General features: G+C 41.1%; 1 protein-coding gene across 12 annotated transcripts in view; it reads right to left on the bottom strand.

Moving 5' to 3' along the window:
* LOC124134164 (myocyte-specific enhancer factor 2A-like) overlaps window positions 1-14045 on the bottom strand; it is a 114176-nt gene that overhangs the window by 76481 nt on the left and 23650 nt on the right. Inside the window, exon 1 of one of the 12 annotated variants that reach the window (XM_046498853.2) lies at window positions 9238-9257. The exons of the other annotated variants lie outside the window; for them this stretch is intronic. The gene's annotated coding sequence lies outside the window, so the exon portion shown is untranslated. Of the gene's footprint in view, window positions 1-9237; window positions 9258-14045 lie in introns of those variants that run through there. 12 annotated transcript variants of the gene reach the window in all.

Raw genomic sequence — 14045 nt, 5'->3', positions numbered from 1 at the left:
GCTCCATTTAGCCACACCCACAACCCAACCGACCCTACGGGTTCCTCCCCACCACTCACTCACATCATGTGAGTCCCACCCCTTGACCTCATCCATTTTTTATCCAAATATCCACAATAATGAATTTTTTGTTTTTATTTCAAAAATAGACAAGACTGATTAAATTTCAAAATATTTCAATAAAATATATATGCATTTCATTAAATTTCTTGATATTTAATATTTTCACTGATGAATAATGACCACTCTTTGTGATGTTCTAAGCTGTACTAAACTGTGCACACAGAGGACACTGGGAACAAATCAATACAGGGTTCAACACTAAGTGTAGGCATAAACTCTTTTCAAGCACAAAATCAATGTTCAAAAACCGATACAAACAAAACGTAAGGCAAGTCCTCACTATCTTCTCCTTCAATGACTCCACATCAATGTGGGCCTCAGTGGATGGGAGATGTCACAAGTGCTAACTTCAACTCACTGCACAATATAGATAACCTTTGAAAAATTAAATTATGACACAGATCAAGAATTTCATGTCAACATATTCTTGACTTGGCACTAAATGCAGTGAGCAAGATAGCCTCGCTGAACGGGGACCCATCTGTTTCAAAGTGGTCACATAAAGACATGGCTTTACCTTCCCCTCTTTTAACATACCATATTTTCTAAGAAAATCGCAATTCTTCCCCAGGTGTGGAAATCAGATAATGGCGGCATGAAATCGACAGCTTTTTTATTGATTGTCACAGCCATGAAATCTACCAAAGTGGACGTTTTAGCATCAGGAGAGCAAGATCGACTGCGACACTCAAGCAAAGATAAGCAAAGGCAATCTTGCAGTTTGACTGGTGCTCAAGTGTGTACCTCACCCCGCTGGCCACGCCCACCACGCCATCATGGCAGTCAGTAGCATGTTAACCTGGAGGTCAACACAACATGGACACAAAAGCACATTCTCGACCGGTGCTGCCCGGTCAATAGGTATTGATTCTCCCTGTCGTCTCCCATTCTCAGACTTGGCTCCGACCACTCCGTAGTCACTCTCTTCAAACAACAAAAATGGAGGAAAAATATACGCTTGTTACTTATCCAATTACAATAATCAAGAGACAAAGTCAGCTCTCTTACAACCTCCAACAGCAGTATGAGCTAACTGCAAGGGACTCGGGGTCAGCCCTCACTGGCGTATTATGCATCGTGGCATAGAGAGGAGACTCGTGGGTGAACGCAGGGTCAACACAACAACATTCATGTACGTCGACTGGCCAGCTCCAAATTTGTCACCGGGTCCTTGTAATAACCTAAGTTCTACATTCAAGCTCTGTCGGTTCATTTCTAGGTTACATCATATTCTATGGTTACTGCTGAATGTTCAACATACGACGGATAAACATAAAAATATTCTTAAAATTTTGATAGAATATAGACAAGAAGTTGATTAATATCCTGTATGTGACAGGATATCACGCACATGGCAGTGGAAGGAATAACATGCCAGTGTCAATCATTGACATATATGTGATGCATGGTTCACCACTTGTGTTCCTGGTAATATCATTCGAGCCAATTCAATACACAAAACAGTGACACATCTTTATTTGCGACATAGGCAAGCTGAAACAATATCAATGGGAAACATAATGAACATATTGTCTGTCCAAGTTCCATAGAACACTTACACAGCACTAACAAGTAGCGGGATAGACTTGCACAAGTCTCTAAGGCAATGATTATTAGTTACAATCATAATCTCTAGATTATGTAAATAATAAGAATAAGTTGTCCCTATAAGAAACTGGAGTCCTTACTGTCCACATATCTAGACTTGCCTATAAGGAGGATAGAATTACAACACATCCATGGACTTATCTTTCAGTACAGCCTTGGAGCAAGGCTAGTAGCAGGACAGACGTCCAGTACAGCCCCCATTTCTACTTGCAGGGATATTAAATACTGCAAGGTATCAAACATGTATTTCAATACAATGTGACACTCTTCAAGTGGTCCATTCACATGGGACACACATTCAAGCTGTCCCGTCACACATACAATGTCACAGCAGCCATTTTTCAGCCCTCGGTGCATTTCCATCACCTCTGAAATATCCCTCCAAAATTCACAAAGGACAGCCTCTGTGGGCCGACTGGTCTCCTATGAGTTCCACATGAAATTGCTGCCATGCAAGCAGGGCTGATAATTGATAAAAGATGTCTGCAATCTCCATATAAATCAGGCGATGATGAGAGTGACTGCTTCATTAGCGCTTCCCTGTGACCCCGCCCGACCCTATCACAGATCGCCTTCCGTCACAAGCCTCCATGCAACAATTACAAGATTATATGCAGATCGTGGGCACCCGAGGGACTTGACTAACAGTTTAATAGGTCCTCTGTAGAAATTGGACTGCACTAAGAAGTGTACTGTGTACACTGGGCACAGGCACACCCTAAAAGTTGAGATCGGTCTGGGGCACAGACACACCTCATAGATGCCGCTTCCTGGGGAACCAACACATCCCACAGTTGACACAGTCACACTGCAGTCGTGATCAACTCGTGCTATTCCGGGACAAGCCAAATAGCAACTTGTGCCCCTCTCATGGCCATTTTTGCGTCTGCGGGCACAGCTAAAGAATGGTCACCTCCTACCTTAATGATTCATGCATATTTCCCCCATATATCATACATATTCCAGATTCTATTGAAAACACATTAGGACTCAAAGTATTATTTAGCATGAAGGAACACATTTAACTGTATGTTGGGTATATTTTTAAATGCAAGACATATGAAAAATCAAAAATTATTCCTTAGGGATTCTTTGACAGAAGTACTTGAAGTCATACGTGCATGCTGATTGGTTTGTCCTTTTTTCGCTCATAACATTCATCAATAGGGGAACGAGTCTTCTTGCAGGTAATGGAAAGGGGTGAGTCCCACTGGTGCACCGACAGATCCCTTAGTTTGGACACTCACACACAACCTATGGTCACTTGTGGATGTAATGGGGCGGTCAGGTAGCCTAGTGGTTAAAGAGTTCACTCGTCACGCCGAAGACCCAGGTTCAATTCCAAACATGGGTACAATGTGTGAAGCCCATTTCTGGTGTTCCCTGCTGTGATATTGCTGGAATATTGCTAAAAGCGACGTAAATCCAAACTCACTCACTGAGAATGTAATGTTCACCATTGGCCCAGCAGGGCCTCTTATCCCGCTCAACACATACACTGTCTCACAACATCAGTGTCCCAGAATCAACTCATATGTGAACGTGACAGAGAGAATCTTTCATCTCTATAAATTACTTGAATAAACTACTTCTAAATTAGTGAAGTTCATTATCAGTTTGGAGACTTAGGAAGTAGCGTTTATTCAATCTTGTTCACAAAATCTACTCCCATTCATGTTCGGACATTTATTCAAGTGGGAATCCAAAAATGCCTTCCTTTCAACTGTAGGGGGAAAAACAAACTGTCCCCCACACACCCTCACCCCACCTCATGTCTGTGTAACTTCCCCTGGAGCACTGAGAGCCAGCGCTGAGATTGACCCGGCCCAGGGTGGGTCATGTTCGATGTGGGAGGTGGGGCTCCAAGGTGATATATGCATGTACCTGTGCCTGGATACCGTCCTATCTAGTAATCTACCTGGTAGAACACCATGTAATAAACTGCTCTGTCACCTGAGATTCAAGGGGTCAATACATCTAACAGGATGGCCTTAGGTGAGAGATTAATTAGGGACCAATATTAACCAAAACGTCCCCCAATGACAGGCAGGCTACAGCGACCTGAACGCCATATGGTCTGAGCAGTGTGTTATTATAGTGATTGAGATACTCAATTACAATAGTGATGATTAAGTAGGAGTTCATGCCACGATATTGTTTATCATATCGATAACTGAGGACCGACCCAATTCTATTATTGTGTATTGGTCACATTGTGTATTGGCCAGTGTATTGGCCACCTTAGTGTATTGGCCACCATAGTGTATTGGCTACCTTAGTGTATTGGCTACCTTAGTGTATTGGCTACCTTAGTGTATTGGCTACCTTAGTGTATTGGCCACCTTAGTGTATTGGCCACCTTAGTGTATTGGCCACCATAGTGTATTGGCTACCTTAGTGTATTGGCTACCTTAGTGTATTGGCTACCTTAGTGTATTGGCTACCTTAGTGTATTGGCTACCTTAGTGTATTGGCCACCTTAGTGTATTGGCCACCTTAGTGTATTGGCCACCATAGTGTATTGGCCACCATAGTGTATTGGCTACCTTAGTGTATTGGCTACCTTAGTGTATTGGCTACCTTAGTGTATTGGCTACCTTAGTGTATTGGCCACCTTAGTGTATTGGCCACCTTAGTGTATTGGCCACCATAGTGTATTGGCCACCTTAGTGTATTGGTCACATTGTGTATTGGCCAGTGTATTGGCCACCTTAGTGTATTGGCCACCATAGTGTATTGGCTACCATAGTGTATTGGCTACCTTAGTGTATTGGCTACCTTAGTGTATTGGCTACCTTAGTGTATTGGCTACCTTAGTGTATTGGCCACCTTAGTGTATTGGCCACCTTAGTGTATTGGCCACCATAGTGTATTGGCCACCATAGTGTATTGGCTACCTTAGTGTATTGGCTACCTTAGTGTATTGGCCACCTTAGTGTATTGGCCACCTTAGTGTATTGGCCACCATAGTGTATTGGCCACCATAGTGTATTGGCCACCATAGTGTATTGGCTACCTTAGTGTATTGGCCACCTTAGTGTATTGGCCACCATAGTGTATTGGCTACCTTAGTGTATTGGCTACCTTAGTGTATTGGCCACCATAGTGTATTGGCCACCATAGTGTATTGGCTACCTTAGTGTATTGGCCAACTTAGTGTATTGGCCACCATAGTGTATTGGCTACCTTAGTGTATTGGCTACCTTAGTGTATTGGCCACCATAGTGTATTGGCTACCTTAGTGTATTGGCTACCTTAGTGTATTGGCCACCATAGTGTATTGGCCACCTTAGTGTATTGGCTACCTTAGTGTATTGGCCACCATAGTGTATTGGCCACCATAGTGTATTGGCTACCTTAGTGTATTGGCCACCATAGTGTATTGGCCACCATAGTGTATTGGCTACCATAGTGTATTGGCCACCATAGTGTATTGGCCACCATAGTGTATTGGCTACCTTAGTGTATAGGCCACCATAGTGTATTGGCTACCTTAGTGTATTGGCCACCATAGTGTATTGGCTACCTTAGTGTATTGGCCACCATAGTGTATTGGCTACCTTAGTGTATTGGCCACCATAGTGTACTGACCGGATTATTGTGTATTCACTAATTTGATGGATAAATGGGTGGTTAACCCTCAACAGATCCATGTTAACCTCCTCTGATGAATGACCAGTTAACTTCTTGAGTTAACCTCCTGACACATGACAAGTTAACCTCCCCTAAAGTAACATGACAGTTAACCTCCTGACACTATCATTCCCGATGAACAAGCAGCTAATGCCCTAACACATTTCAAATGGTCAAAGCTGAGCTTCACAGTTTTTTACTGACCGGTGAAGATCCAGGGTAGAACAGGTCTTCAACAACCCATGCTTGCCCCCCGTGAAGATCCAGGGTAGAACAGATCTTCAACAACCCATGCTTGTCCCCCGTGAAGATCCAGGGTAGAACAGGTCTTCAACAACCCATGCTTGTCCCCCGTGAAGATCCAGGGTAGAACAGGTCTTCAACAACCCATGCTTGTCCCCCGTGAAGATCCAGGGTAGAACAGGTCTTCAACAACCCATGCTTGTCGTGTCAGGCGACTATGCTTGTCGTAAGAGGCAACCAACAGGATTGGATGGTCAGGCTCACTAACTTGGTTGATGCATGTCATCGTATCCCAATTGCGTGGATTCATGCTCATGATGTCAATCACTGGATTGTCTGTCCCAGACTCGATAACTTACAGGCCTCCGTCATATAGCTGGAATATTGCTAAGTGCGGCATTAATCAACAAACAAGCAAACAATTGTTTATCAGCTCACGGCAAGTAAATACAGAACATTTGTTGTGCATCTATGAGAACTTATGCCAAATAAGCATGGTCGGCTCATGGACTATCGGTACACATGTACAGCAATAGCGACCAAGAGAGGCCACAGCAGCTTACGCAAGACCGTCATCAGAACCCCCCTCTCCCTATCGCGGCACAGGTCAGCTGACCACTCTTCAGATGGAGGTATGTATTTCAACAACCCTCCTAGAGTGCGGGCACATCAATAATGACAGATATCTGCTCAAATTGAAATCTAAAACACCTGAATCCCACATGAAATGAGATATTATGCCTATAAATAAAGTCTCAAGTATCAATCAGCCCTCCAAACGACTCGGGTTGAAAAATAATTGCATCTTTAGAATCATGATCGGCAAATGTTCCTGCGTGTGCTACTGGTGCATGATGGGAGCCTCACCAGGTGATACGTCAAACATCATAACTATATAACCATTTGTTCCGACAGACCCGTGTGTCATAACAATGACGTGCGACCATTCCATCAGTGTGAGATCAACTCGACCAGCTCTCCTGTATGTCACATGATAGCCAGAGCAGAGACTCATCCTCCTCCATTCATAACAGCCCATACAACCCCTTAACTGGCTGTATATTGCTAATCTCATAGACTATCACATTTTCTACTGGATGTTTTCCTGATAAATGTCTTGCTAATCACAATCATTGACATTTCCACTATAGTCATAAGTGCAAGAAAACTTGAAACAAGATCTCTCCTAACGACCCAGGTCTCCGTCTCAAGACCTTAAATACTGCCTAAAGATTTGCTACAAAAATAATGATGTGTAATTCATTTTTATGTCAGTTTAATTCAATAGTCATAGAAAACAGTATGATTCACTACTTTGATGTACAGCATCAGGTGATCAGCTAAAGGTGGAGTAGCTATACTGACTTCCTCCTCAGCGTCCTGGTGAACTGGAGAATGATATCCACGAGCACAGACATTAATTAACATCGGCCATTACTGCCAGAGTCGTTTCAGTCATTAATGGAAATAATCGTAACATGTTTACTAGAATACATCAGCTGCTGATGATACTACCCCTGGGTGTCTAAGACACCAGAAAGTAACCATGGAAACCTTTTTCTATAGTCATTACACCTCTGGGTTAAATAACATGTATACCTTAGGCAGCCATTCATGTTTTGTTTTTCCTATTCACGACATGACCAGTTAACCCTTCCAAGACATATGAGCAGTTAACCCTTCCAAGACATAAGACAGTTAACCCTTCCAAGACCTATGACAATTAACCCTTCCAAGACTCATGACAATTAACCCTTCCAAGCCATATGACCAATTAACCCTACCATGCATATGATCAATATACCCTGTACAGACATATGACCAGATTACTAGAAAAAAAGTTATATTTTGCAAGACAGCATAATATCTTTTATTCTGCATAACCAATACTCCATCTTATCGCAACTGCCAAAAACCTTCAGGGATGATGTAAATCCCGCCAGTCTGGCTGTTTCTCACTCTCAGTAAAACGTGACATTATCCACTGTTTGACGACATTCCTGCATTCCTAAGTGACATCGCTGCTTCTGCATGAGTGAGTGAGTGACTGTTGTTTTATATGCAGTCAGCAATATGACAACCACACAAGCCTGTGATTGACGGCGTGAGCAAGGACACCAGAGTATGCCACCCACCTGATCATAAAAATTGAGAGTGGACGCTAATAATTTGCACTGGAAATCTGATGGGATGCAAATGTAGAAGGACGTGGTGTTATTCCACAGATGACATCCTTACCTTGTCAGCTTGCTGACGGTTCGAATCCCATCACTGGACTCGCTGAAATTTATGGCCCCTACACAAAGATATCGTTAACATTCTGCTGTGACCATGTACAGCAGCATAAATCATAACTATAACTATCCATGTCCGATTCTCTTTACCTTACGTTTTGTTTCAAAAGTCCTGTCTATGATTGGCGTAAGGCGTCACAAATACTTCCTATTTGTTGTTGGTCCAATAGTCTCGGTGGGACCCCACCGCCACACCTGGGACCCCCCAAATCAGGACTGACAGTCCAAGGACAGCCCCTGCATCCCCGGGCCCAAGGGACATCACCACACTCACTCAACACAACACTGCCCCAACATGTACAGTACGAGACAAGGTTGTGCCAGCAAAATTCCGTAAAAATGTTTTCTGAAGGCAAGTGAATTCACTCACCCTTGTGTCAACTTCTGTTACACTTCCCACTTGAGAATTAACGGCTGATACATGCTGTGACAAGAAAGAATAAAATCAGGCAGTTAATTCTGATTCTTAAACATCTTTCTTTCATTCACTGATGCCCAGTTTTGTTTACCTGTCAGTCTCGCTTCAAGGCTGAGATAGGTGTGTTGCCTATCTTCGTCATAGAGAGAGATAAATTTTACGTTATGTACCATCACAGATCGGGCTGCACTGAACACCTGCACTAAACACCTGCAACAATCACCAGCACCAATCAGCCATATCATTTGATAAATAATCCATTACCTAACCAAGTGTGCTTGGTTTCAACCCCGTGCATCCCGCCGCTCATACCCCTGGGAGATTAGACGACAGTCGACAACCTGCTCCCCAACATGGTGTTAACCTGATAATTAACTTTATGCCCGAGCTCATTAGTCTTAACCTTGCGGCCACACCACCCTCACTGCATCAACAGCCGACGAAGGAAACAAGCCCAGCACCCAGGGGTCCTTAAAGGAGCATTTTCAGATTATCCATCAGTATTGTGAATATTTACTTCACCTTGACCATTTGGCCTACATACAGTATACACATACAATCGTCCTTCTCTCTTGGGGAAACTATTCTGACCATAAGGGACGTACATAACAGATAATATCTGAATTAGACGTAGTTACCTTGATCGTTACAATGTGTTTCAGCCAGTGTGTTGGAATTCCCTCACTCTCCTGAAAGGACACTGCGTCTTTTGTTTCATTTTAAGTACTTATCCCATAAATCTCGTGAAAATATTCAATCAAAGCGTCATATTTCACACTGGGTGAAAATAATCATAAACATTCAAGAAAGTGATCAATTTTACTTTTTACACACGAAGAAAATGTCAGAAACCAATGACTTTCACCTCCAACGCAACCATAGACTAAAAGATTTTTTCTTAAATTCCATGTGCATTACCTATGAAGATATGAGATGAACATCACATCGCTTTCTTTTGCCTATTTCCACTGATCCATCAGCTGTCACTTCAACCGACATCAAAGCCGAGCGAGTTTCGTGCTACTCTTATCTGGTGATCAATACTGCCTGCTTGTTTGGTCCCCTTGACTTTGTCCAGGTTTACGTAGCTAGCTTGGCCGAGTTACGGAACATGACGTAGGAAGCAGCGGCCCGAGGCAGTCGTCCCTGTTGATCAGTTCCTACATTATCAATCCCTCTAACAATCAGTCAATACATACTACAATGACCATAGCTGACACCCAGTTCTCCGAGCTGATAGTCCTCAAAACGTCTGCTTGGCCAGAAAATAATTGATGCTTAACACTCCCGAAGCTCCTCTGGTATAGGAGTGGGTGCTAATAGCTTCGTGAGGGTATATTCACGTCTGGCCCCCGGTTGGGTGAAATTCTACGTTTACAGTTTGCAGTATAATGAGCGCCACCTACTGTAAACACTGGCAGTTAATGTGATTAATCAGGCAAAATATGCTTCATTTAATGTCAATTACAAAGTCATGCTATCAGTTTTATTGTGAATCTTTGAAACGCTGTTGTCAATGTACCGAAGTAAGATCAATATTTTACAGATTGTTGTGACAGACTTATTTTATTAGATAAATCTTACTTCTCATGCACCAGATTTAATTGGATTGTGGTAAATTCATGAACACTGTCAAGCCGTATAATTCAATATTAACATCTTTTTATTATTCATTTCCAACTTAAATTTTAATCATTAATTCTCGGCTTCAAGAAAGGCCACCATGAAGGATCACAAAGGTTCGAACATTTAACTCAAGGATTTTAATTTTGAAACCATCAAACATTAATAGCTTTGCACTAATAGAAAATGATTTTTTTTAATTTCATCTAAAAAAGTCAGAAGTTAACATATAATAAACACAATTTATCAGTAATTCTCAAAGGCAGATCATTTTAAAAGAGGATAAAAATAAAAATAATTGAAACACAATTCTTAGGCACTTCTTTCCAGATCGGACACAAGAACTAGGATGCTTTATTCTGAAGACAAAGACTATTCTTAAGGTTGATCAAAACTGTAGGCAATAACATAAAGCAGAGCTTCAATACATTTGACACAATCAACCTTCTCCATCTGGTATGGAGGGCATTGTCCCCATAAACTATCCCCTCATTAAGGACTGAGGAACCATGGAACTGTGGATAATAATAATAATAATAATAATAATAATAATAATAATAATAATAATAGGTCATTTATATTGCACATATTTCCACAGCACTCAGGGGCATGCTCAAAGTGCTATTAATATCCCGGTCACTAGATCAATGTGCACTCTAGAATCATTCTCATTCTCAGCTCCCTGGGGAGTATACAACCCAAGCTGCCTTATATACCAAAGTGTGGATCCCCACTTGCTTCCATGGATCGCTAATGGAGTCACTGCTTCCTCACAAATCCATCTCCAGCAAACCATTATTATTTTTTGTAAAACCTAAGGAAAACTGATCCACTTTTTTCAGAAACATTCACTTAACAATTATATAATTAAAAAATAATTTTCGTATCAATTCTTGATTTTCTTTATACATATGACTACATAAATGATAATTCATTTACAAAACATATGGTACATTAAATAACTACAATTTCCACACTAATCAGTGAACAAAGAATTATCTGATAATCTTTCTGGTTTCATTGCAAAACCACACAAGTACTTCCAGAATAAAGAATGTCAAAATACAAAACTACACATTTAACCAGTTCATCTAAATGAAACAGAGCCAACATGAGACATATCTTACTGTGAAGTATTTTAGAGGACATTACTGCAAGCTGAGAAACAAATAGAGTTAAAGATCAAACATGAAAAGTTTCTACCGCAGCTAAACTACAAGTAGCAATAGAGCAGCTAAATGAATCACCAAACTGTTACTACAGGGGAAAAGACAACTTTGTAACACTTGTCAGTCGTGTCGCTACTTTTTCCGCTGTAGCAACTTTGTCGAGTTTGACAAAACTTTCCCACCTCCAGAGCACACCAGAATATCCTCCACGCCACAAAGTTTTCGGAGACGAAGAAGCTTTGGCATAAACGACGGGATGAGAAACCGGGCGTTATTCATTTTCTCTGTTGAAAAATTTCCCACAAGACAAAGGGTCTTACATAAGGCCGGCTCGCTACTGGTATTAACGAGTTCAAGTATATTTGAGTTGGAAATTGTACGCACGTTTAGAATGACAGCATGTTAGAGGCTCCCAGACCCATCAATGCCTCCATTTTCATCGATGTTCGTAAAATTCACATGCGGCGGAACCTCCTTTCGACCGTCTAAATGATTTAGCTCACTTGAATTTGAGAGCTTTCCACTTTTTGAATGAAGACAATAAATTTTAAATCTGAGCAGAAAGATGTCATAAATGTGTAGAACCGATCAATAAACATTGGTCCAGGTGTTGGGACTCCATCACCCCTAAAATCAATAGTGAACTCATCTAAGCAAATAGCCACAGACTTAACCATCAAACAGTCGGGGGTGTTAAGTTGTAGACCTTACCTTTCCATGTCAAATGTTTACACTTGGCAATTATCCACAATATCAGATCTTAGCCACAAACAAGCCGGATTTCTCAAACTTCCATATCACTGATTAAAATGACCGCGTTTCAACCTTTCGCCTCTGACACAGCCTTCTCAGCCCTCCCCCTGGTGCTGAATGAGAATCGGACAAACTTACCTCGACTCCAGTTTCAACTCAAGCGCATCAGAAATATCGATGCACAAAACGTCACACAACAAAGTTGATAGAACAGCTGTTAAGGCCTAAGCAATGTTCACACAATAGATCCCATTTAAACTTCATTGACTAAACTTGTGTGTTTGCGCTTGTTGAAGTTTTGTAAGCAGAATCTCAGCATTACCTCCACATCCCAGGGAACCCCTCAGAGAATGTGTAGCCCGTTCCAAACTAAACACAAGTTCAAGGGGTACAGGCTAGCAGAGAGAACAAACAAACACGGTGATCTAGTGGGGGACACTGTCACCGACATACAACCACCTACCATATTTCCAACCATTTACAACAGCCATAAAACTGTAGTGCCTGATCCATGCCCCATGATCCATGCCCCACTGCACAGATTCTCTAATATCAAACAGACAAACATTCATGAATTATGAAAGATATGCTGACATGGGACTCGGCAGCGAAAAAGTTTGACGGTCAATGATTTTATTTTTTATTAAAGTTGTGTGTTATCTCAAGGTAAGCAGGTAATGAAAAGAGTCAAGAGCTGGCTAGTTGTACTGACAGAATTATAATCAGTCTTCTCCACAATGTTCCAATCCACATGTAGAAAACTCCCTTACAATGTTTAAGGATAATCTTATATCATGAAGCATGAAGGACTGGGGAACTATTCTGACACAGAATCACCACAGGGAGACAAGTATGAAGTACTGGAGACCTATTCTGACACAGAATCCCCACAAGGGTACAAACCCAATTAAACCAAGGTAAAATCATATTTGTCATGGATGAGAATGTGAACTAAACTGTCAAGGCTGGCTTCGGGTAAAGCGAGCCACAACCCATTAGTCTTACATATGGGCAAACATTAGATCTGAAATTTATAATGATAGTTGCAATTTGTTGAAATTCATAATTTTCCATGTCTGATTCCAACCCACCCCTGAGTGTTTGTTTTTTGTATAATGCCAAACTCAGCAATTTTCCAGCCATATGATGGCTTTCTGTAAATAATCGAGTCTGGACCAGACAATCCAGTGATTGATATCATGAACATTGATCAACGCATTTGGGATATGATGACATGCATCAACCAGGTCAGAGAGCCTAACCACTCAATCCCGTTCGTCGCCTCTTTCAATAAGCATAGTCCATAAGTTGCTGAAGAACCCCAATCTTCACAAGTCAGTCAGTCAGTCAGTCAGTCAGTCAGTCAGTCCAGTGAGTCAGTGAGTCAGTCAGTGAGTCAGTGAGTTTAACACCTTATATTACAGATATATGACAGTAGCCTGTAACTAATTGAGTCTTGACCAGACAATCCAGTGATTGATATTGTGAGCCTCAATCCAAGTCGTAAATATCACCCAGAAAGCTCCTGCAGAGGGTATACCCATAGAATACAACCTTAGTTGTCATAGCATCAACAACAAAACATCCAAAACAAAAACTACTCGAGAATTATGTATACATCATGCAACTACAACGTATTATTTCACTGATACTAAATCACTATCATCCTCATGTCTTCCACGAACTCCGCCAATACCACCAACAGCCCTGTTAACACTGATTTCTTTACATATTGATTCTGCTCGAATTTTATCACAAGTTGGCAATAAAAAGAAATGTGTGTAAACATATTCACAGCTGATAACCTATAAACTAAACTTGAGAGAAATTAACACATTATACTGCTTGTTGGTTTTAGTAACATACAATAATTGTAAGATATTAACCTCAACACTTTTTGCAATTCTTAACTGATAAGAATTTTTATTCAAAAATATGCTTACAAGAGTACGGATCATTCCAGAGCTAAGATAAGGTAGCTGATTTACACAGATTTAACCAATATATAACAGTAATATCATATAAATAAATTATCCCTGTCCCATCTTAGTAAATATCCCACATACCACATAAAGACTAATGACTAAAAATATATCTAAACAAGGACCAATGTAACAGTACAAATGTCACAATCGTTTTTTCTAAAGCAACGACTTAATTTTACCATCTACACTCTACAGA

This window comes from Haliotis rufescens, unplaced genomic scaffold (genome assembly GCF_023055435.1).
Source record: "Haliotis rufescens isolate VD_foot unplaced genomic scaffold, xgHalRufe1.0.p SCAF_1, whole genome shotgun sequence".
NCBI classification, from domain to species: Eukaryota; Metazoa; Mollusca; class Gastropoda; order Lepetellida; family Haliotidae; genus Haliotis; species Haliotis rufescens.
The sequence above is the reverse complement of the archived record's forward strand: the minus strand, read 5'-3'. Positions and strand labels throughout refer to the sequence as shown.